Raw genomic sequence first — 24,676 nt, 5'->3', positions numbered from 1 at the left:
GCCATGGTTAGCGCCCGCCGGCCCAGCGGGAATGTTGGAATGGGGGCTGCGTTATTGCGGCCGCATGGCGGCCGCTTGGCGGTAGCCGCCCGCCAAGGTTAGAATCACCCCCATAATCCATTAAAAAGATGACTGGCTGGTAAATCACCCCAGACAAATTTAACAGATCAACAAACCATTGCTGTAGGTGATGCAGGATTAGATGCGAGCTATTACATGTTTGGTAATCATACCCAATAATAGTGAGCTACAGGAAAGATGTACGAGTCGACACAAGGCTTTCAAGCCTAAAACTGTACTATTGGACACGAGACCTGAGAAATGAGACAATAGCCTGGGAAAATGATGTAAGGAAAGATACCAACTATCGGACTCATCAACGGTGGTACTAGCATTCTCATTACAAATGTGTTTCGGCAAACTATGGAGCACTATGGAAAAGGAAGCAATGTCACACAATTTACTAAAGGAAAAGAATGACTTCCTACCTGTCTGGAAGTCTGTGCTACCGTATATTGAACAACACACTAGATATGTCATTAGAGATCGGATCCCACAAGACTGAAGGCGCGCTTGTTTCACCAAGGCACAAGATCTGGATGAGAGTTCTGCAACACAAATCAGTGAGGTACAAAAAGACACAACTCAGAAATATGGAGGCATGAACTTGGGCTGTGGAAGGCTCCATCGAGCTGTAGTGTGAGAAGCAAAGAGTAGGGACTAAGACTTCATAGGCAGTTTTTGAGTCATAAATCTTACAAAATGTTAATGTGTAAAAATAGATTAGAGGTGTAAGTGCCAAAGGGAATAAAGTATTTGTAACTCCACTTGCTAACGTAATAAAATTAATTTAAAAAAAGAAACACACTGAAAACTCTGCACAAGATGAAACATCTCTTTTGTTTTGTATTCTATTTTCACAGTGCGCTTCTTTAATCAAAACATCACTGCACCTTCAAGAAAGCCTACTTGCACAGATGCCTTTACTTTGTGAACAAAAAAGCTATCACTCAAATAATCTGTTATCATGGCAGTGAATGAATGGGCTAGGGCGATTTGTGAATAGGAGTTTGTCTTTCTGACTGGCTGTCTCTGTCCAGCTGTAAGTCTCGTTGCATTCTACACTCTAACAAAAGGGCAAACAGAGGCACTATCACCAAATCTAATGTCAAAGCACATAGGAGAATGTAAGCATCAACAACATGCCATAACCTAAATGAACAACCGGTTGGAACAATGGCATACCATGAAAAAGCCAAGCTGGCTGAAGATGACAGACCCAAAACCCATTCTCTAGCTCTATACTTCCTATGTACATTTTTGAAGAATTGAGGTCACTGGGTCCTTTGGCAAACTAAAGCTATCTGTAGTCACAGCTAAAAATGTGATATTTGTAATTAAGACAATGAATCATGCAAAGTTAGCAAATTGTGTTACCTATGGTTTTAACCACATACTAGAAAAAGTTTTAACCAGACCATGCTCCAGAGGACTTGTATCACTTCTATACAAACTGCTTGAACCCAGTTCACGGTACTGCACTTGGACTTTCATCAAACCCTAGGGCAGAGATCTGGTGCATCCTATCATCCAAAGGGAATGTGGAAATACCTGAAAATAACATTGTACTTACCCACTTGTGCTGACCATAAAGAACACAAGATAAATGAATGCACAGCACCCAACTTCATTTAAGCTTCATGTACTTCACCTACGTCATGTGAATACCTTTTTTTTAAATCATGGTGGCTGGAGATATGTTTTCTCCACATCTGGTGGTCCGGCATTGTATCACAAGGTTTCTAGAAAGAGGTCTGTTCCAGAAGAGTCTGCAACTTTGTGTGGAAGAGACTACTGCTACCAGCATCCCTAGGGCCACAGGAGGCGGCCCCTGGTAATTACCATCACAGCCCAATGCTATAAAGCGCATCATCACGTCCTGTGGCACAGGAAGAAACTGTAACTTTGTGTGGAAGGGACTACTGTTACCAGCATCCCTAGGGCCCCAGGAAGTGGACCCCAGAAATTACCAACACCTGCCTAGAGCTATAAAGCACATCATCACGTCCCGTGGCATGGGAAGAATCAGCAACTTTATGTGGAAGGGACTATTGCTACTAGCTCCCCTAGGGTCCCAGGTGGCAGCCCCTGGTAATTAAGAATAACTGCCCAGCAATATAAAGCACATCATCTCATCCCGCAGCAACAGGAGGAGGCGGGAAGTCCAACCCGCCCCATGGCTCTACATTTAGGACTCAATACTCCGGGTAAGAGTTTAGAGTTTTACGAACTGGTCCTTGCACGTAACCTATGCGAGCTTGGTTTTTGTCACAGCCCCGCAAATTGGGATTGTCTATGCGCTTGCTGTGTGGCAAGCAAAATAACAAAGGATTAAATCCAGATCCGTGACTGGGGGTCAATGTTCAGCATTCCGTCCATCATCTTTTTTGTGGTGCATTTTCACCCTAAGTGGGAAAGGTATGCCCAGAAGTGGGTCATGTGCTCGCAACGCCACAGTTTTTCAGCTAGCCTGGTTGATGAGGAATGATATCCCGAAACCGGTCCCAGGATGCTTGTTTCCCATCCAGTGAGGGCCTTTTCTGGCAGTTAGGGCTGAACTGTTCCCATGGGGAGAAGGGTCAAGGCTGATTTTCATATAGCTGGTTCCAAACTGGAATGGCGTGGCACGCAAAATAACAATGGATAAAACCTAGATCTGTGATTGGGGGCTGAATGTTTGACAATGTTCAGCAGTCCATCCATCATCTTTTTGTGTTGTATTTTAACTCAAGCTTGTGTGCCAGGCCCAAAGAAGGACCACACACACCCACAGGTTACACTACTTAAAAAAAAATAATGAATTTGAGAGACCACTTTGACTCTTAATGGTAAAATGGACAACCTTATTGCTCTGGTGGAGAAGCTTCAGAAACTGAGGATGAGGGTTGATTAGGCACATTCTAACCATTCTAACCACCCTGACCTTGCAGATAGCTCCACCACTGGATATTCCATCTACGCATAGTGCAGCTCAGTTCCACAGGTCTAAGGGATATGATGTTAATAGTGCACTTGGGTTAGCAGCTAAACCAGCATTGAATGTAGGTCATACACCTGATCTGCCTAAGGCCTTCAATAGAAGGTAGGGGAGCAAGTCCTCACCATAAGTCCCAGGGGGGCAGTAAGACCTCAATTACACCAAGCAGAGGAAACACAACTGGAGAGGCTTTTAAAAGGGGACACAATATATTTATGATCAATGTCCCAAAACTCTGGCGAGATACCAGGAGAATCACATGATTCCTTAACAAACAAGGCCAATCACTCGATTACAAAGATGAGAGGGTGCCAATCAGTTATAAGATAGGTCATACTTAAGGCCATCTGACACACTAACGAATCTTCCACATATGATAATATTAGCCTGAGGCTGTCAAAGCATGAGCTAGTAGAAGGGCTTAGAGCCCTGGAGCCCTCAGTCTCTGTGGGCTTATTAATCAGGCTCAAGATAAACGTCCCATATTTGTCATTAGCTTCATCATCTGCCTGCTCACAGAATCCACCACATCTCTTACACACTGTTGTACCCATAGACATCCACGCATCTAATCCTTCTAATCTGTCTGACATCGACTGACTGATGACAACTAGCACTGGGTATGCCTTAGCCTCATGACCGAAATGTCATTCCTCTCTAAAAACCAAATTGGCTAAAACAGTAAATACTCTCTGTAGTTACAGCGACAACAAGGGATCATCCTTAAGCATACCTAAACTCCCCGAGGTACTTATAAATCAGTATGGCACCTTATTATGGTGTGAACTGGGGCCTACCACTTGTGAATGGGGCCTATTTATTGATCAATTTCATGTTATTCTATTGCAAGGGCGGTGGGTGACAGAACCAGTGTTTAGATGTGGGTTTATATAATTTACTAGCAATGCAGTACCATCTCCTACAGGAACGGCATAGTGTGGGCTGATAATCTGGCTTACGATGGACCTGTTTGCTACCACAAGGAGAATTCCATCAAATTGTAGAGATTTGCTGGGTATTACAATAAAACCAGGTTCCATTCCAGGTTCATGTATATTGACATCATGAATATATTTCTACATTCAGTTCCCTCTAACTTGCAAACAGGAACCATAGATTGCCTTTTAGGTATGCTTGAGCAGCTGCAACATAGGTACCCTAAAATAATTGCAGGAAATTACAATACACAAATCTTAGCCGATTGTGTATCTCTTGAGCAGAAAGATTCACTACGTGGTCATAAGACATTGTCCTCTTCCCCACTGGGTCCCAATGACAGGCAACCCACACAACGTGTTGACCTATTAGAAATTTATGAGCTAAAGGTTGTGAATGGTTCCACTCCTTATGATTTTCCCCTATGCCCTACCTTTAAGAGAGGGTTGTGCACAAGTAACACTGACTACGTCTTTCTGGATAGCACCCTGTGGACTTTTTTGACTGACATGGAGGTAGTCGCCAGATTGGATAGTGATCATGATGCAGTGAGTGCCCACTTCCAATTAAGACTGTCACTCCCATTGAGCATTAACACTAGTTGACTTGAAACTAGTAATAATAGAAGAACTGTAAAAGGGTCAGCAATAGCAGACAATCCTAAACTGCAGTCACAAATTTACACCTTATTTGTGGAAAAATTGTCTCCCTTGGAGTGGCTAAAGTGGAGTGGGATAAATTTTGTTTACACCCATTGTGATTTTATGGAGCACATGAAAATCCTTTTTAACAAGGTGAGCAGAAAGGGGAAATATCTAACAAACCTTGCGCAATGGTACAAGAGTGAATGTAGACACGCCAAAATAACACTCTTAGAAGCAGTAAAAAAAAAAAAGGAGAACAAAGGGGTATAAGTGGAGCCAGCAGAGAGTACATGGCTGTTATGACCAAAAGCTAAACAAAAAAACTAGGAGAAAGGACAATGGGAAGAACTAGTGGTCTCACTGCAGAATAGGTAAACTAAGGAATTCTGGAGGCCGATTGCCGCTGGGTCTCTCACTATAGATAACCACCTTAAAGCGATACTTCAACCAGAGTCATGGGTAGCCCACTTTAGTGACTTGTATAAGACGTGACCTAGTAACGCTTTCCAGGGGCCGACTGGTCATGTAACTGACATTTCAGTCCACAGGGGTGAGACTAATGATAGAGGGCCGAATAACACAATCCAGACACAGATTGGCTCCAACCTAGATTCCCCAACTCATATGGGCACGATTAAAGAAGGATGGATAACGCACCCAAGTAAGACGAACAGCGGCCCCTCACTGGCCTATACAACATATACATCTGATGACACCCCCAAAGGCCCTTTGGGTTTTGGCTTAGCAAACACGGCCCTGGCCTTGAAGTTAATGAAGAGGGAAAAAGCACCAGGCCCCGATGGTATCCCTGGTGTCACACCCTGTGATTTGGGTCCTTTATTTGAATGCCTTGGGAAACACTTTTGCACAAAGGGAGGATCACAGACATCAGATCCTCTCAGATTGCCAAGCTGGTTTCAGGACAGGGGTTCGTCCCTCGGTCCGGTTTTTCAATTTAGTACGATCTGTTGGAATTATGTCACCATGAAATGGGACCATCTCTATGTTGCCTTTATTGACTTAAGGGCGGCATTTGATTTGGGCCCCATGGATAACCCTTGGAGGGTCTTAACTCGTATGGGATCCCTGGTGATCTTTTAAGGATTCTTATGATCCTGCATACTGACACATAAGACCAGGTTAGGTGGAACTCTAGTGGGGACCTTACAACCAGGGTAATTATAAATTGTGGAGTTAGACAAGGTTGTAGTCTGTTTATTAATAGAACTGAAGACTGGCTGCCACAGTGAAGACATGATGCTCCCAAGTCCCTAGAGATCAGTTGGTCAGAGCCTTTCCTTGATAGGATTTGCCACTCTCAAGCTAAAACTCTCTCTATAAAGTTCAAACATGGTACTCTCCTTCTGAAATCTTTTACAAGTGGGACAAAAAATGATCCTCATCTCCAAATTGGCTGTTTTGCTTGTTGCAGCTCGACACCGTTGATCACTTTCTTTTCTTCTGTCCATTGTATAATTCTCCTTGTTGGTGATGTTTTTTTCCCAGTATGTAAGCTCATGGGAGCATCTCACTGCTGGGAAGCGAGCAAGATATTGAGACACAACACGAAAGAGTGTATTGTGTTCGCTGTCTCCAGATTTCTTTTTTGGGCGTGGAGAACTCGTTTAAGTGAAGTGCAAGGGAGGGTGCGTGGTATGCCCAAAAATGCCACCAGCTGCTACCTAACAACTGTTCTTTGCACATTCTCTTATTTAACTTTTGCTGCTAATAGAAAGGCCGCAATAAGCTTCTATGTTTTAATTTTTTTAACATTGCTCTATTCGAATTGTGCGCTGTGTGACTGCTGATTTTATTTTACTAACTGTTTTACTATTTTTTATGTTCACTTGTATGGTTTTAAACATGAGCTGAAATAAAGCATTATGACGATTACGAGGCATGCTCCAGAAATAATGATAATATGTACTATCATTCTGCCTTCTAATAATGCTATTCACATTCATTGTGAATAGTGTTATGATATGAATACTAAAGCAAACTAGAATATCACAGTTAAGGGGAGGTAGAACACCAGAGGTGAGAATGGGGTACAGCTGCTTCTGGTTATCTGTGAGTGCTCAGCAGAACGCACATACAGATATTTCATTATAACACAAAACTCTGAGCATCTATCTTGTTTTTATTGTACATGAGCAAACTACAGAGATGGGACTTGTCATCAGAGACTAAAAATCATCACCTATTTATAACCCGTCGTTGGAGTGGATTGACATAGAGAACATAATTTGAAGACAGTTTGTTGGGGAAAATGACAAAGCAGCCATTGTTGTATCTATCCTGTTTGTGCAAGGACCCCAGTTATGTCTCTGGAAACACATAAAACCTCAGCGTTTTCCACCTCATTTGACCTCCAAGGATGTCTGAAGCATACATTATTTGTCTCCTCCCACAGGTGCTTAATTGGATCAGCCCTTCATCCCAGGTCAAGCTATAACGGTGACGATTAAGTCCTAGTCAATCCTGGAAGTCTTTAAATAGACATATAGCATTAAATAAAGATGCACCACAGAAAATGTTACAATGCAAGATGCAGTGTAGTGTATAGTGCCAATCCTAAAGCTGGCTTGAAGACAAATGTTAATTTGGCTCATTTGTTTTTTTCTGCGATTGCCTCCTGTTTCCCATTATCACTGTTCTTTAAACAGTTTTTAGCAGTTTGGACCGTTCCTTCTTAATTGGCATATATGCATCGGTTATTTGTGTGGCTGATTCTTGCAACCCCAGCACTTGCCTCTAAATAAGCATGGAGCTTGTTCTACGCTATCCAAAGACAAAAAAGGATACCTCAAGGTGGTCCTTAGATTGCCTCTGTGAATCTTTTAGGCGGATAAGCAGCTAGACGACATATTAGAATAGAAAGCCATGCTTCCACCTCAACCATGCCAAGGATATTCTTACAATACCATAACACATTAATGAGGATATCTGAAAGCTGTTGTGGACATCTGGTATCATTGTGTGGATGCAGAGATCTTGGCTCAGTTCATTGATAAGGGGAAAGAGTGTATTTTTTTTATCTTGTTCTAGCAAAATGCAAATCTACATTTCAACCCTAAACTTGATGGCTCGAATGCTGAGTTCTTATATGGTTGTTTGTAATGGGGGCTTTATTTATCAAACACACCTCTCCTAAAGATTTCTTAACTACACGAAAGAGGCCATTTTTGTATGATTAAAGAGAAAGCATTAACTCCAGGTAACTTATTATGTAAACCTTTTTTGTATTGGTGGTAATTTAACCTGTTGGTGGTATTTTAAACAGTTTTGCAACAGAGGTATTGGAATTTGTTATTATTAATATATGTCAGCTGCATATTCAATTGCTTTGCAAAATGTCTTGTGCTGGCAAGGGATTGTCCCTTGTATGACAGTACAGTTGTGCACCAGTGCTGTGCGTGACACCGGTGGAAGGTTCTCTAGTCTCTTGACATAGTTGGTGGCCGTAGGTCACGTAACTGACCATGAGACCCCAGGGCTGGCTCTGAGGTCTAGAGGAGCACCTTGAGTGCTCTCAGTAGTTGATCTACTGCTTATGTATTGTGAAATATACATTGAGCGCTGCTGGCAGTAAAACCATGTTTCTGAGCGACAATACAAAACAGATGTTTTTTCATGTTTAGGTGTGAGCGTAGTGCCTGCAGGTCCCATTTTACTAAAGTTTTATTTGAATGCAACGCCCAGACCCTGAACTGACTTACCTGTGTTTTATCATATGTGTACAATACTTATGGTGACTAAAAGCAGGACTCCCTGGTTATTATGAGCGTATAAATGCAGGGACCACTGGGATCCATTCTGCATGGCACTGGTAAGACAGCACAATATGGAAGATGTGGCACAGACCCTTAGTGTATTGCTGGTATTCCAGAGCAGAAGGTTGTTTCCTCTGACCCTGAAGCATGGGAGTAAAGAGATGGGCTGCATTAGAAATGCAACTGTGATTTTTGATAGCAAGGGCCTGCTGATCATCTCTTCCTGAGTACTGCCATTTAGCTGATGATGGATGTGGGTCGGTGAGAAGAGGGCTCTCTTTTGTTGTGCACAGAATATTTGTATACAGGGCTTGCTGTTTGTCTCTTCCTAAAGTTCTACTCTAGAAGTTGCTGAGTCTTCCCACTTCATTATGCTCATGTTTTCCATACTCCAGTTTGGAGATAGATTTGTCACCACATGCTGTGACAGCCATCACCTTCAACAAAGACTGTGTCTGCTCTGCAGAAGGAGAAGGTACTTTTGAAAGGGAAACACTTCAAACTGGGTTGAGAAAGCCAAAAGTGGGAACAACATCCCCTGTCTGAAAAAGTACTATAAGAATGGGACCCAAAGTATCCCCCTTCCATCATAGGTCAGCTTGTATAGCTGACTTGCGTTTTCCATATAAACTGTATCCCTCTGACTTCAGTCACGTCTGGGGTGTCTAATCTCCCTTTGGGATTTTCTTCTCCTTTGCACCATGGTCTGTCTGGTCTGTTGAAAGATGGGTAAGGAGCATGTAACCCTGCAGGAATGGGACTGACCTATGAGGTGAAGTCCAACAGCCATGCCCAGATCATGGGACAGTCCTGAAGAGGTGACTCGAGTTTAGCAGAGGGCAAGCCAGCTTCCCCGTAAGTTTCCTTACCGAGGACCCTTGTTGTTCGAACGGTGAGACAACCTGGGCCTGAGAGGGCACACGTGCACTCTCAATGACTCCTATCTTGACTGGCACAGCTGCAGGAGCACACTCAGTTTGGGCTGGTGTACAAGTACCAGAGCAGGATGATAGGATACCAGATAAATCGGGGATGGAGGCCTTTCTCGTGCCTGCCAGACTGGTTTGTTTTTACTGTCTGGAACAGCAAAAACAAACTACAGACTGGCACGGTTAGATTTCAGCCTCAAGGATGCATCTCTGCATTTTCTGATCTAGCCTTGAGGCTGAAAACAAACACAGTGGAGCGTGAAGCTTCATTTCTTCGAGCACGCACATCCTCACCTCATGTATTTTAAAACGTTCTCATATGTGTCAATGAAGTCTTTAGCATACATAAGAGCGTCTTGAAAGACATAAGCTTAGGATGGGCGCTGTATAATTAGGCCGAGCCACGTGTGTGCTGGGAGCCACTGATGAAAGTATATTTTTCACCTATTTTGCTTTTAAATGAAGGTGCTCTTTTCAAAATATCAACTTTTAAAAACAACAAATTAAAGCAAAATGCCTAAAAGATATACAGTAGAGAATTCCTCACATTACATTTTATCTTTGGCGAACAGCACACGCCTGATTTACCTTACTTTGGGGCATATTTATACTCTGTTTGCGCCGGAATTGCGTCGTTTTTTTTTTACGCAATTCCGACGCAAAACTAACTCCATATTTATACTTTGGCGTTAGACGCGTCTAGCGCCAAAGTCCATGGAGTTTGCGTCATTTTTTAGCGTGGACATCTACTTTGCGTTAATGATATGCAAGGTAGGTGTTCCCGTCTAAAAAATTGACTCCGAGGCATGTGCGCCGTATTTAGACTCCCGGGCAAAATTCACACCCGGGAGTGGGCGGGTCAAAAAAAATTACGTCCGGCCGCCTTTGCGCCGTTTTTTAGCGCCTGGTCAGGGCAGGCGTTAAGGGACATGTGGGCTCGGAAGGAGCCCAGAGGTGCCCTCCCAAGCCCCCAGGGACACCCCCTGCCACCCTTGCCCACCCAGGAGGACACCCAAGGCTGGAGGGACCCATCCCAGGGACATTAAGGTAAGTTCAGGTAAGTTTTTTATTTTTTATTTTTTTGTGGCATAGGGGGGCCTGATTTGTGCCCCCCTACATGCCACTATGCCCAATGGCCATGCCCAGGGGACATAAGTCCCCTGGGCATGGCCATTGGGCAAGGGGGCATGACTCCTGTCTTTGCTAAGACTGGAGTCATTTCAATGGGGGTTGGGAGTCGAAAAAAATGGCGCAAATCGGTTTGAGGCGAAAAATTTGCCTCAGCCTGACTTGCCCCATTTTTTGGCGCCCAAGCTCCATATCCCCCTACGCCGGCGCTGCCTGGTGTACGTCGTTTTTTTTCACGCACACCAGGCAGCGCCGGCGGCTAACGCCGGCTAACGTCATTGAATAAATACGGCGCCCGCATGGCGCTTCAGAATGGCGTTAGCAGGCGCTAATTTTTTTGACGCAAAACTGCGTTAGTGCAGTTTTGCGTCAAAAAGTATAAATATGGCCCTTTGTGTATTATTACATTTTAACGTGCAATAAAAGCACTTCTCTTTTTCTGTAAAGGAAACGTACTGGGCAGGACAGCATTTATTGTATCTGAAACATAACTGTTTCGATTCCGTGTCTCTTCAACCACACTAGAAGCCTTTTACTGATCGCCAGTGCTATCCTGAGAGTCAAGTGTGTACTCGGAGCCCAGTTTTCTGTGCCATAGTTAGTAGTTTAGGCCCCAAGACATCAGTAGTAAAAGACCCACACGCCCATGATCAAGGCGCAGTAACCACTGCCTTCTAACTGGCCCCCGGAAAGGCTTCTGACTCTGGTTTTTATTGTATTACCACTGGTGGCAATGAAAAACATGGCATGGTGCAATATAGCGCTAACATATAGCGCTCAGCTTTTACCGCTGGCAAATCAAAATACAGCCGAAACATATCTGTACGCAGTGCGGCCAGTAAAGGCGAAAACTCCCATTCCAATAACACAAATCTAATGCTACGCCTAAACTAGCACACTGAACCCTGAATTACAGTGTTATAGCAAGTATCAGAAGTAATAAAACGTACATAAGATAAAATAACAAAGTGGTTCAACATTTTGCAAATAACGGATCTCGTCTACTTCTGACGCCCACATCCGCACGCACCAGCGTCTGCACCCGGTCTGCGGATGGAGACAATTTCCTAATATAGGCCACATCTTTCTTGCCTCTGGATGAGGCCACTTACCAGGGTTCGTCTGGAGTTTCCTCGCTGTGCTTGTCAAGGCGCATCTCCATTCCACCTCTCAAATGTGCTGCAGCTGGAGCATAAGTGATGCAAGTGGTCTAACGTCTCTACGAACCATTGTTGCTTGTAAATACATCTTGATTCAAGATCCCCAAGGGCTGTCGGATAAAAGATCGTGGTACTGTTAAATCTAAAAGTTTCAAACCAGAATCTTGTTGCAGAAGTTTTGGTCCAACAGAACTAGGAGCTGACACGAACGAATTTAAGATGTTTTGCTAATTGTAGTTGTCTCTGTTTAAAATATAGCTTAATTTTACAGATTAAGGTAATTCAATGTTGCTCTTTTTGCATTTTGCTATAATTCCATTTGGCAATAGAGTATCAGGGCCGTATTTCACCCATGGAGCATGCTTTTCATACTTTCATAAATATCCCTTCACAATAGCCGATCTAAATTCACCAAGGTAAGAGGATGTATTTCTTTTAATTTCTGTCTCTAGATGAGATTTTTATGGGGCACACAAGAAATCACAGAGAACACTATCGGGGCCACCTACAATTGGCGATCATGAAGATTATGTCTGTGCCTGGTTGTATTGGTAAATAATGTTTTTGAGAGACTGTGAATTAAAGGTTACTAAGGTCTGTGGAAGGAGTAAGGTCTTCTGAATGTCTCAGTCATTCCTCCTCATACTGACGTCTTCTGCAGTCTCAATCTGCATATGTCACACCTCGTCTCTTTCCCCTTTAGCACTTTTGGTTCACTTTCTCTTGCACATACTCCCTTGCATCTCCTTCACTTCACCCCCCCCCCCCAAGAAACAACATCCCCACTCACCTGTCTAAATGGACTTTTTTAACTTTTGCCTGTCAATATTTTGACAGCTGTGTACCTCCTTCACTCACTTTAGTTTATAAACACAATTGCAATTGGCACACCTGACCATTGTTTCTGTATACTCTGCAGAGAGACTAGGGATTGGATGACCATGTATTTTGAACCCTTTATGATATATCGAGTGGCCTTGTGAGAAACCCATAGTGCGCCCCACAGCTCTCAATCATGGACCACGCATAACATGAACTCACACAGCTACATAGAACCAACTCTTTTCACACTATAGTCTTTAAATTAGTAATATGCATGGATAAACTACAGAAACTTACCATCCTGAAAAACAAACATGGTCATAGGTAATACAAGAGTATGAAAAATGTGAATGGGAACAACATCACTCTTCCCAGGCTGAGAGGCCAATGTCTGTTTTTTCTGTCTACAGTTGGTACTGTCGATAGAATGACTATACAAAACAGTAAATGAACCATATCTAGGGTGAAACCGGTCCTGGGTTGCTTGTATTAGGGTTCAGTGATGTCATCAATGATGCAATTTGAGATGTCATCAGTGATGTGATAGATGATATCATAGAACATATCATGAGTGATGTCATATGTGAGGTCGCAAGCAGTGTATGGCGGAGATGCAATTTATAGTTAGCGCTGCTAACTACAACCAGTGAGTTGCTGTTTCCTTTTTAGTTGAAAATGTTAATGTTGACAATAAAAAATTCATCTAACAGTAACATTACTTTAAACTTTGTTTTTTTCAGTGACAAAACAGATATATATGAACACACACATGTATATTTACAAATACATGTGTATATAGTTTGTTAAATATGTATGTGTGTCAATATATAATGAATAATTGTTATAATAAACATAATATTGTTTAAACTTATTTTAATAATAAAATTACACTTTGTTAAAAATGTAAAATACTTTAAATCAATCCTCATAACGTTTGAGAGATTTCAGTACATATTAAATAAAGATAAAACAGTCACTGTAAGTGGGATATCTTAACATTCCTTTTTCAGATATATCATTAAAAAATGAAATATATTTGAGTTAATTATTATTTAAAGCACATTTAAATTTATGTGATGGAGTATTTTATTTCAAACATTCTAGGTTGAAAATAAATATGGGAAATTATTTTACATTCTTATCATATTTACATGTAAATATATATATATATATATATATATATATATATATATATATATATATATTTAAAAGATGAATAAACTTTAATAATTTCCCCTATACTGTCCTAAGTGGAAATCCCGCCATGATGTGTGTATTTATGTATGAATCTGTAATTTCTGTAGCACAAACCTAGTCAAAAGGCAGTAGAGTGCTGTAAAGGGTCAAAGACAAGCATAACGCCAAGTAGATATAGGAGAGGTATTTGGGATGTGATCAAATAATGCAGTGTTATTTAGTCTTCTTTCAAGAGATGAGTCTTCCAATTCTTCCTAAATTGGAGCTTTGAGGTGGTCCTGATGGATGTTGCTCCAAATCCTGGGTGCATAGATGGAAAAAGCTTGCTGCCTTGATATGTTACTATTTTTTACACTTATTAGTCTATAGTCTGATAGTGTCCTGGCTCTGGGTGTGCAAGAACCACCAAGACAGTGAGCCTGTCTGAAAGATAAGCTGGAGTGGTGGTCTTTATAGCTTTGTAAATGCTACCACTGGTTTTGAAGATGGTGCAGGCTGGTAAGGGAAGTCAGTGGAGTTCCATCAGGATAGAGGGTGAAATGCTCATATTTCTTCAGGCCCGGATGAGTCATGTTGCAGCATGTAGGATGTCCTTAAGGGATGCTAGGATGGAGACTGAAAGGACATAGAGCAGAGAGTTACCACCATCCACATGCAAGAGTACGAGGGCTTGAACAGCAGTTCAGAAGTTGTTTTCTGGAAGAAATGATTTCACCTTTTTGTCAGTGTTGATCTCCACCTTTTTGTTAAAAGTTACAAGTAGTAACTTTACACTCATAAATCCTGGTGCAGGAGAATCCACCAAGGGGTATAAACCTAGGGGTAACTTTACACTTGAAAATGTTGAGTAGCAAAAATGCATAATGCTACTCCTAGGTGCAGTAGTAAATTATGACATGAGTTCATTTACATGTGTAAATTTGCCCTTTGTGAATAAGCCCCATAGTTTTGTAAGGATGCATAAAACTGTGAAAAAGGCACCTCCTGACATAGCTCATATTTCAAGTTCAGCAAAACAGAAACATATTTGTCCTAGGAAAATAACAGCTAAAAAAAAGTTTGGAAATTAGTATTAGGTTTATATATATACACCTAATACTCATATAGCACAAAAACAATGTATCTACCAATAATCTCTTTCACACAGTCGTCTGTGGTAGCACTCAAACATGTAAATGGTTATTCATGAAGAAAACCACTATATTATGTACTGACATATGTTATGTTAGTAAATTGGACAAAAATATCTCATTAAATTGGTAGGCCTTATTTAAGAGGATCACAACTGTTTGACATTGTTCTAGTAATAGAGAAGAGAAAATTGCAGGCCTATTTATAGGCACTAACTGTGGACGTGAGAAAGTAGCACAATAGCCCAGTGGCTATATTACACCAATTACATTGAGACTGGAAATAGCAACAATTGGCTCTTTAGTCCTCCCACTGTAAATTGGCATTAGTCAAGGGGCTGCATAGATGCACAAAGCACCTTTTCTATTATCAAATGATCTAGAGGATGTGTAATGCCAGCACAGTCTTAAGGACGCATTCTTCCTCTTGCAGGGAGATGTATCCAACAGAAAATCTGCGACTACCTCTGTGTGTGTACATATACCCTGTACCCATTAAGGAGCGAAAATATGTGCAAAGATGCCACCAGAATCACAAACAATATTTAGCATGAGGCTTTAATATTAGATCAGTGGCCTAGGTATATGCACAGGCCCCCTATGGATAGTTTTCCCTCATTCAAAAATAAACATTTGAGGACTGCCAAGTTGGGCAGCTCTACCAAGCTGTGGCTGAAAAGACGTCACGGGAGCTGGACACAATGAGAGTGTGGGCTTGCACGGGAGAATACTTTTAATGCATTTTATGCAATGATATGCATGGTGCGGGTGTTGACATGATACAATAACTTCCCACGCGTGAACACAAAAAGCTCCTTCACGTAATACATTCTTAAGGGGACAAGGAATGCCGCTGGTATGGGGAGCAACAAACATTATTTTTTGGCATATTAAAGCAAATCCCTGTGAATAATTCTGAAATTAATGTTTTTTATCAAACTCTTCATGTATCGGAGCTCATTATATGGTGCAGGCTAGCAACCAAATTACATCAAAAGGACCCATAAAGTTTCACTGACAGCAAAGGGGTAATTCTTACAATCTTAATTGGTTTGTTCCAGTCTCGTGCAGAAGGGTGTGGTGCCCTTGCAAATCGCACCACGTGGGCAACCTGCAGTTGGCAAAGTCATTTTCTGTCCTTCCCTCATTCTTATTTCATACTGTAGAGTCTTCCCTTGTTCATACTTCTGTGCATGCAAGTCTACTTGCGCTAAACTAGCCAGGATCAGGGGATTCTATTTCATATACTTAAAAGATGCCATCTTTCTCAATTTAAAACAACACTGAAAAAGTCTTTGCTCTCAGCACTTCAAAAAGATTTGCAGACATTTCACCGCTGGGCAAACTCCTCCACACTCTTGATGCCAGTGTTTGCCAAGCCGTGACTGCTGTTTTTAGGTCGAGCGTAGGTGTACGACCTCTGGTATACTTTTAAGCATGCTTCTTCTGTGGGCTTCCAGCTATTTAATTTGTTAGTTTCAGTGACATTTAAAAATCTTTGCTTGCTAGTGGTCAGTCATGCCTCTTTGTCCTTCCTTCTTCTGTATGGGAGCAGGGACCAACTAATGTATAATTATGTTTTGTCCTGTTCATCTGGTCTGTAGGGGACTTTTTGTTTTACTTTGTTTCCTGCTCCTGTCTAGGTATTCTTCCCTTTTCATTTGCAGAGCATTCTTGCTCTGAGCTTAGCTGTAAATAAGGCTATAAATCAGACTGTTATCTTGGTCACATTTGGTCTTTGTGGGCTCTCCGCACCCTCTCTCAGCTGCCTGGCTCCCGCCCTTCCTTGGCTTGGATTTTCTTTATCAAGTGTGCCTGCCTGTGGGGTGCTAAGAGCAAGTGCAGAGGATTGCTTGTAATTGCTGACAGTCCAGGCACCCAGCTCTACCTGGGCTCCGCAATCCTTAGAGACAGTACCCACTTCTGCTCCATACTGGGATCCTACTTACAGCTCCATTAGTGCACCTCAGTTCACACCCCAAGCCCTCAGCCATGCCAGTGCCAGGAACCACATATGTGCTGTCTGCCAAGGCACCTCAGTTCTTCCAGTCAGTACACACTGCTGCTCCAGTACTGGGACCTTGGGCGCAGCTCCATCAGTGCACCTCAGTTCACACATTCCAAGCCCTCAGGAACCCCACAAGCTCTGTCTGCTGGAGCACCTCAGTTTTTCCAGTCTGTACACACTGCTGCTCCAGTACTGGGACCTCAGGCACAGCTACATCAGTGCACCTCAGTTCACACACTCAAAGCCCCTCAGCCGTGCCAGTGCCAGGAACCTCATGTACATGAGGTCTGCCAGAGCACCTCAGTTCTTACAGTGGGTACACACTGCTATGGCCCCTCGGGTGCAGCTCCATCAGTGCACCTCAGTTCACACACTCAAAGCCCCTCATCCGTGACCATGCCAGAATCCCACACCAGCTGTCTACCAGAGCATCTCAGTTCTTCCAGTCAGTACACTCTGCTCCAATACAGGGGCCTCAGGCACAGCTCCATCAGTGCAACTCAGTTCACACTCTCCAAACACTCAAAGCCCCTCAGCCGTGCCAGAACCCCACACACTCCGTCTGCCAGAGCATCTCAGTTCTTCCAATCAGTACACTCTGCTGCTCCAGTACTGGGACCTTGGGCACAGCTCCATTAGAGCACCTCAGTTCACACACTCAAAGCCTCCCAGCTGAGCCAGTGCCAGGAACCCCACACACAGTGTGTGCCAGAGCACCTCAGTCCTTACAGTCAGTACACTGCTATTCCAGTACAGACCCTCAGGCGCAGCTCCATCAGTGCACCTCAGTTCACACACTCGAAGCCCCTCAGCCATGCCAGAACCCCACACATGCTGTCTGCCAGAGGACCTCAGTTCTTACAGTCAGTACTCTCTGCTATTCCAGTACTGGCCCCTTGGGTGCAGCCCCATCAGTGCACCTCAGTTCTACCCCGGCAAGCTCACTTCTTTTCCTATACTGGGACCCCGCTCACATACAGTTCCAATACAGCAGCTCAAGTCTAATATTCAGCCCCACTGCCAAGCCAATACTAAATCCAACAGAGCAAAACACAGCTTAGCCAGTGCAGCTCAAGTCTAACATCCAATGTCACTGTTGATGGGAACCATCACAGCGCTGCCAGAATCCATCAATTCTAACATTCAGTGCACATTTCTTCTCAGGACTCCTCACTTCTGTGCTTCAGAGGCAATGCCACTCCCAACCTAGGCCCCACTCACAGCTTTACCAGGGCACCTCGAGGCTAACACTTTGCAACACTGGCAGCCAATACTTGGTTCCAAACATAGCTCCATTAACATACCTCACTTCTGACATTGTGTGCCCATTACTATTCTAATACCGCAGCCCACATACAACTCTGTCAGTGCACCTCAACCCTAACTTGGAGCTCCCCATTATTCCAATACCAGGAATTACACGCTGACTTTCTATTCATCCAGCACTGGGGCGGGACACAGCTCTGTCTATACCCCCTATCCTCATCTGAAGCGCCCCAATATTGCTGTATTGGGGTTCACATACAACTCTGCTAATGCACCTCCAGCTGTTCTGTAGTACCCCCTGCTGTTCCACACTCTGACTTCTGTTTGAGGACGTGGAGGAGCCAATTAATCTATTCTTAGCTGCCATCTTTATTTGGGAGGGTCTGTTTCACCTATCTCACTACGTTCTTTCCTTTACTTTGTTTACTCTCAATGTTTTCTTTCTCTCCCATGTTTTTCTTTCCAGCTCTAAAAATCCACATTCATTATTTCTTTCAACTGTTTTTTTGCTACTTGTCTCCCTTTTTTTTATTTCCCTCTTCCTCTTGCTACCTCCTGTTTCAAGCTCGCAAAAAACTTGGTTATTTCTTTCCTTGTTTCATTGCTTACTTTTTTCTTCATCAGGCGTTTATTCTTTCACTATTTTTTAATCTTTCCTTCATTCTTTCTTTGTCTTTTTATTTGCTCTTTCCTGTGACTCAGTATGCATCATTTCACTTTTTTAGATCTTTCTTCCTTCCTTTCTCCGGTGTTCTTATCTTCATCTGTCAATTAGCGTTTTACTATAAATCCCTCTTTTTCCCATCTGTATATGGAAGCTACAAGTTATTAGTCGGGACCCGAAGTGTCAAAGTGGTTTTCCCATTCCATGTCTGTGGGAAATGTGTCAGTACATACTTGCCCTGGTTCTTTCACTGCTTGTTTCTCTCACCATCTCTCTTTTTTTCTCTGGTGTTCATTGTTCTCTTTCTTTTCACACTTCTTTCATATTCTTTCCTCTTTATCTTTCATTGGCTAGCTTCCTTCTCTTTTTTCTTTTGTCTCACACATTTGCTTTATTTCTTCTCTTAGTTGTGTTTTCATTTTCTTATTCTTTCTTTCCCTTCTTTATTTTATTTCTTTGCAACCCCTTCTCTTTCTTCCTTTTTTGCTACTGTATTCCTTTCGCTTCTCTTGTTCTGCCCCATCTGCTTTCTCTCCTGAGTCCTAGTTATCAATGGAGCAACAGGTACAGTGGCACTGGGGCCCAGAGACCTAAGGGCCTCACTCAACTCTAATTACTGCTGTATTTTCCTATGAAATTCCAGTCAACCATTTTCCTTTCTCACTTCAGAGCCCATGACACAGTTGCTACGCCACTTGACCTCTCCATGTTTACTCCCGACTCACTCATTCCTTTCACCCTCCAATTCATCTCAAACGGTTATGGTGTTTTGAGCATTAAACTCTAATAACAAAAGTTTATTTCTGTTAACGGTTTATATGATAATTGTATTTTTTTAAGACAGCGGTTAAATGCTGGACCACTGGAATTATATGCAGGAAAAGACGAACTTATGAGGCAGGGTTGACCAATTTATGTGGCAAGAAAAGTCCAGTTATGAATTTGCAATGTCAATAGCTCTAACTCAAGAAAAATGCAAGAGATATTGCATTGCAAATGCCTGTTTTCTTTTTTGGGGGGGGGTGGCGGATGCTTCCCTTTTCCCCACTGCCCTCCCCACCTAGCCAACATGCATTTCGCCAACTGCAGCGCTGTATAATTAGTCGCTGCGGTGTAGCCTACACTGTGTAGGCGACAAAATCTCCATCAGCAAAATAAACACGGCATAAACTCTGCACACCCTTCAGAACATTTCACTGACTAATCAACCAAATGAATATCCTCCTTACAGCAGGCATAACAGATCCTCCCAGTAAATAAGGCTACATAGATCCATCTGTTTTTTTTTTTGTGTGTGTTTTTTGTGAAAGTATTAGGTTACGATCCCCCCTTCTTGATGGATCATCAAGATGATTTGTGGCAATGTGTGATTCTTCTCGCTCTAGTGATGAGCAAAAGGTGATTTTGATCTCTATTGCATGCTAGACCTATTTTTATCCCTTCTTGCCTTGGCTTTCTTTTTTTTTTACTAGTATAATGCAATATGTTTGGGCAGGAGAGTATGAAAATCATACAATTGCTGGTATTGCACTTTGCCTAGACTGTATCCATTGTAATAATATCAGCACAACAGAAATTGTCCATCTTTCACAAACTGACAAAACAGTTTGCATCAAAGAATTGTACTTGTGTACTGCAAGCACTGCAGGCAATGCTAGCATATGAAAAAAAAGCAGCAAGACCATGAGCATGGAGAATAAAAAGGACCCAGACCTAGGAAGCAGAGTGCCTCCTATGTCAGTGTCCTATTTTTTCTCCACTGTTGCGGTGTTGCGATAAAGGTTGCACAGGGACACTGCACAAATAGTGCACATTTTAGCATATTAGCATATTGTAGCGAGGTCTATTGCCTTTACCAGTGCATGCTCTCAGTGTGTTTGAGATCTCTAAATTTGAAAGATTTCCTCTCTGGTTCAACATGGAATTCTGAAATAATGTCACGATTCTAAAACCAATGAAGTAGTTGTCCAATTTATCCAATATCAGAGGGTTTCTGATTTTTAGTCTGTATTTTGTATATCTGGTCCTGGGCAGAGCTTTTATTGCGATTAATCACTCCGACCACCAGCCTACGCAAGACCCAGGACCTCCTAACTTTCAGAAAGCACCTCAAGACATGGCTTTTTGAGCAGTAAACAGCAGCCCCCCCCCCACAGCACCTTGAGACCCTAACGGGTGAGTAGTGCGCTTAAGAATATTTTTTTGATTGATTTTTGATTGCTTGATAAAATGGCATAGTTTGTTGTCCAATAGGAAATATTCAAGGAGGGGTGTGTGGCTACCTTTGTCTTTTCCTCAAATGGAAATCTCGAAGGAAAATTTGATCACAAAGGGAGGTCAGATGATTCGTTGTACAATCAAAGATGCCATCAATAAAATATCCTTCTTGCTGCTCAGGGGGTGGAATAAGATATTTGGTATCAGCTGCTTGAACGTCATGTTCATAAACCCCGCAGTGAGGCACTGGAATGACGAGTTGTTTACTGAGGTTATAACTTCACATTTAAGGGATCCTTGTGGGGAAGGGTAACCCACACCATTTTCTCTGTCCAATTGAGGCTGTGCCCTAGTGGTAAGAGAGTGAATGGAGAATGTGCGAAACCAGACTTCCATAAGTGCAATAGTGTCAAGGTCAAAGTCATGAATGAGGGCAAACAGGAAGTTGCTGAAGACATACAATTCTGGAGGGCAGCTTTGAAGTTGTGCATAGGTGATGAGTCAATGTGTTGAGAGAAGATCATTTTTCTGAGGTTGCTCTGGCACATTTTTGTTAATGGATTTAGAATGTCTAGCTCTAGGTAATGTGGTAATAAGCTGTGTTCTGATCTAGGAGTGAGTATACGTTTGAGGTAATATACGTTAAAAAATGCTGCAGCCCTGGCATTGATGTGCATGTTAGCCAATTCAAGAATCAGGAATAAGACATGATGGGGGGGGGTTCAGAAATAGAGACACTGAGGAACACTGTTTGCGAGAGAGGGAGTGGTGGAGAGTCTGATTTGCATAATTTGCAACACCTCATGCAGAGGATTAGGATTCAATTTCAAGTCAAGCATTGTATACTGGAAAGTGGGTAACAGATGTTTGCACTCATCAGTAGGTGTCTGTAATTAATAATGAGGCAAGTACCTCACATGTGAATCCTGCCTATGGGTGGTTGAGCATTCTGTGATGAGTTTTTTTGCATGCTGTTTTTTAGTGCAATTACACTAGACTGAGAGATTGTTTTACAGAGAGAAGCTATATCCATGGCTGTGGATTTGTTCCTTGGGAGGCTTTTGTGTTAATGTAGGATTAGCTTTGCTCTAGGCTGTTTTCCCAGCTACCTTGACTTATGCTGGCATTGTTTTACCTGATTTAATTGCCAAAGGGTGTAGTTGGGATGACAAGGAGAAAGGGAGAGTGGAGGAAGGAAAGCTAGTGATTTGGTATCTAATAATGATGGTAGGCTATGTATCAGTGTTAGCATCCTTAGCAATGGTAGAAGCTCCTACGGTCTTCATTCTGGGCAAGATTTAGAGGTTGATATCTTTGGATTAGAGACACCTTTAGGTGAAGAAATACAGAGCCAAATCACATTTTGGTGCAAAATCACTTATGATGCACAGTCAGCAGGAGTTTGGTATTTCAGTGCAAAAATACTCAGCCCTGAAAGTGCAGTAGTAAATTGTCACAGTAGGTGTCAAAGGTGTGCAGAAGCATGACTTGAAAAGCACATTGAGGTGCAAAACCATTCTTGGTGAACCATCATCGAAAATTAAGTTTGATTGACGAATAACTCAAGGTACAAAACTCCTCCTGATATCAAGAAAGAGCCAAATCCAGGTGAAGAATTCCAGCATACTGTCAAGAAGCTATGAGCAAAAATCTGGGGTAAAAATAGAAGCAAAGTGACAAACAATATGCTGAAAAAAGTGATGAATTGTGAAGCATCCAGTGCTTGGAAATGACTCCTTATATATATGGTACTTAAAGGTACTAATATCACAGGAAAAACTGAGCCTCATTTTGTGTTCTGAACTTGTTAACATTTCCTGGGCTAACCATCCTTTTGGATTGGGATGCTCTGCAGAACGTCTCCACCCTCCCATCCATAGAGTTCATTACGTGGACAAAGGAGAAGCCCAAATTTGCCATCAGCTCAGGCATTGCAATCACTCAGCCACTGGATATATATATGCATACTAAAAAAACAAAGGTTACAGGGACATTATAGTTAGGCTCACATTTTAAATGTAGAAAACCTTAGAAATTCACCTGTTATAATTAGAGTTACCTCAAGTAACAATAACTTGTGCCCTAAGGCGACTATAAATCGCGCCCCCACCATGCACAGTTTTTTCGTAAAATATTTTTCTGAAAATATTATTGATATTATCAATGATGTTATCAAAGATGTCATGCGTTCCATAATTTGTGGGGTAATTGGCAGTGCATGGCGAGGGTACAAGTATAGTTACTTTAGGGCACGAGTTATAGTTACTTGAGAGAACTCTAAATATAACAGGTGAATTTCTTTTGTTTTGTATGTTTAAAATGTGAGCCCAACTATAATGTCCCTGTAACCTTTTGTTTTAAAGTAAATTTCTATGTTTTCTTAAATTTTATTTCCTAACTAAACCGTCCCTGTAACCTTTGTTTTTTTCAGTGAATTTGTATGGGTTTTTTAATGTAAAGTAATTTTCCTTACTATACCTTAATCCAACCATTGTCGAATATGGCCTTTGGAGGTGCGCAGGCCCGTGACCAACCCCATATAACCACCCTACCTTGCTGCCGCCACAGCCTTCGGACGTGCACAGTAGGGTTGGCTGCAAGGCCTGCCCTGCAGCCAGTCCCTGCAGTCAACCCCCCTAACCACCCAACCCAGCAAGAGAGAGAGAGAGAGAGAGAGAGAGAGAAAACGTGAGAGATTTGAGAGAGATAAAGCGATTTAGGCTTTGAATAAATATATAGTTAGAATGAAATATTTCCAGACAAATTGAAAATAAAATTGTTTTTGTCAATTAAAAAGAGTGAGATCACCTTTCAGTATGTAACTTAAATATTCACAGTTGAAAAGAAACTAAAGCAGAAATTGACCACAGGTTCACCTGGAAAAGAACCCTTAACCTTCAGTGTGCATGTCTGGGAACTTAACCACGAGGCCAGAGGTGACTCCTTACCCAGACTTAGCTATGACATTCAACCCACAGATTTTGAGGGGGAAAAAGACTTCATTGTTCCATCACTAGGAATATTTAACATGAAAACACTACAAAATAAACAGGCACATTGCCCATGCAATACTAGGATTCGAACCTTCAGCCTACTGAGTGACAGCACAAGACCTTGACCATTAGGCCAGAAGTGACTTTGTTCTGCTCAGCATCCAAATCTAACTATAGAATTTGTGCCAAACATCTTGTTAGTCTGACTCTGTGAAGACCAAAGACACACCTGGGCTAGAACCCACAACTTTCAGTGTGAGGGTATGTGACCCTAACCATTAAGCCACAGGTGACTCTTGCATGTGCTGAAAGTCATTGCAAGGATAGACCATTGCAGTGACTATCTCTCTCTCTCTCTCTCTTCCATCCCACTATGGGATGGAAGAGAGAGAGAGAGAGAGAGAGATAGAGTAACAGGTCTGCTTGGGGAGCCTCAAAGACCCTGCGGTCCTAGCCGGCTCTTGACTCCTGCGGGAGCAAGCATTGCTCCCACAATCAAGGAGCTGCTTTAAATAGCAGCTCCCTGTTTGTGGGAGTAATGTTTTCATCTTTTTCCCTGCATGCATATCTGTGTGCAGAAAACACAGATGAAAACTTTGTTTTCTGCAAGAGAGCTGTTTGACAGCTCTCTCTTGCAGAAACCAGACTTTGTTTGCTTTTGTTTGGTGGGGGCTGGAAGCCACCTCCAAGCAAACAGCTATGTCCCCTATCATTCTTTGAAATATAGCCCTGTGAAGGTGGTGTTCCCAAAGGCAGTGGGGGGGGGGGGAGG

The sequence above is a fragment of the Pleurodeles waltl genome, chromosome 9 (assembly GCF_031143425.1).
Source record: "Pleurodeles waltl isolate 20211129_DDA chromosome 9, aPleWal1.hap1.20221129, whole genome shotgun sequence".
Classification (NCBI taxonomy): Eukaryota; Metazoa; Chordata; class Amphibia; order Caudata; family Salamandridae; genus Pleurodeles; species Pleurodeles waltl.
Note: the sequence above shows the minus strand (reverse complement) of the source record.